A 2,098-nucleotide genomic window follows, 5' to 3' on the forward strand; every position below is an offset into this window, starting at 1 on the left:
CAGGACCACCACCTATCAGACCAGGACCACCAACATTAATAACAGGACCACCACGGATCAGACCAGGACCAACACGGATCAGACCAGGACCACCATGATCAGACAGGACCACCACCGATCAGACAGGACCACCACCGATCAGACAGGACCACCACCGATCAGACCAGGACCACCACCATTATATCAGGACCACCACCAATCAGACCAGGACCACCACCAATCAGAGCAGGACCGCCACCATTAGACCAGGACCGCCACCATTAGACCAGGACCGCCACCAATCAGACCAGAACCACCACGATTTTATCAGGACCACCACCTATCAGACCAGGACCACCACCATTATATCAGGACCACCACCGATCAGACCAGGACCACCACCGATCAGACCAGGACCACCACCATTATATCAGGACCACCACTGATCAGACCAGGACCACCACCGATCAGACCAGGACAACCACCGATCAGACCAGGACTAACACCGATCAGTCTGGACCAACACCGATCAGAGAAGGACCAACACCGATCAGACAAGGACCACCACCATCAGACAGTGATCACCACCACCATCAGACAGTGATCACCACCGATCAGATCTGGACCACCAGCAATCAGACCAGGAACACCAAAAATCAGACAATGATCACCACCGATCAGATCAGGACCACCACCGATCAGATCAGGACCACCACTGATCAGACAATGATCACCACCTATCAGACCAGGACAACCACCGATCAGACCAGGACCAATATGATCAGACAGGACCACCACCGATCAGACAAGTACCACAACAGATTAATTCAGGACCACAACAGATCAGACCAGGACCACCACCGTTCAGACCAGGACCACCACTGATCAGACCAGGACCACCACCGATCAGATCAGGACCACCACCAATCAGAGCAGGACCACCACCCATCAGACCATGATCAGCACCCATCAGACCAAGACTACCACCGATCAGATCAGGACCACCACCGATCAGACCAGGCCCACCACCGATCTGACCAGGCCCACCACCGATCTGACCAGGACCTCCACTGGTCAGATCAGAACCATCACCGATCAGACCAGGTCCACCACAGATCAGACAATGATCACCACCTATCTGACCAGGACCACCACCGATCAGACAATGATCACCACCTCCAGGACCACCACCAATCAGACAATGATCACCACCAATCAAACAGGACCACCACCGATCAGATCAGGATCACCACCGATCAGATCACGATCACCACCAATCAGTAAATGATCGCCACCGATCAGATCAGGACCACCACCGATCAGACAATGATCACCACCCATCAGACCAGGACCACCACCGATCAGACCAGGACCACCACCGACCAGACCAGGACCACCACCGATCAGACAATGATCACCACCTATCTGACCAGGACCACCACCAATCAGACAATGATCACCACCAATCAGACAATGATCACCACCAATCAGACCAGGACCACCACCGATCAGACCAAGACCACCACCTATCAGTCAATGATCGACACCGATCAGACCAGGACCACCACTGATCTGACCAGGTCCACCACCAATCAGACAAGGACTACCATTGATCAGACCAGGACCACCACCGATCAGTCAATGATCGCCACCGATCAGACCAGGACCACCACCGATCAGACCAAGACCACCACCTATCAGTCAATGATCGACACCGATCAGACCAGGACCACCACTGATCTGACCAGGACCACCACCAATCAGACAAGGACCACCATTGATCAGACCAGGACCACCACCGATCAGTCAATGATCGCCACCGATCAGACCAGGACCACCACCATTCAGACCAGGAACACCACCAATCAGATCAGGACCACCACCGATCAGACCAGGACGACCACAGATCAGAACAGGACCACAAGGTCCACCACGATCAGACAGGACCACCACCGATCAGACCAGGACCACCACAGATCAGAACAGGACCACAAGGTCCACCACGATCAGACAGGACCACCACCGATCAGACCAGGACCACCACAGATCAGAACAGGACCACAAGGTCCACCACGATCAGACAGGACCACCACCGATCAGACCAGGACCACCACAGATC

Source organism: Austrofundulus limnaeus, unplaced genomic scaffold (genome assembly GCF_001266775.1).
Source record: "Austrofundulus limnaeus strain Quisiro unplaced genomic scaffold, Austrofundulus_limnaeus-1.0 Scaffold978, whole genome shotgun sequence".
In the NCBI taxonomy this organism is placed as follows: Eukaryota; Metazoa; Chordata; class Actinopteri; order Cyprinodontiformes; family Rivulidae; genus Austrofundulus; species Austrofundulus limnaeus.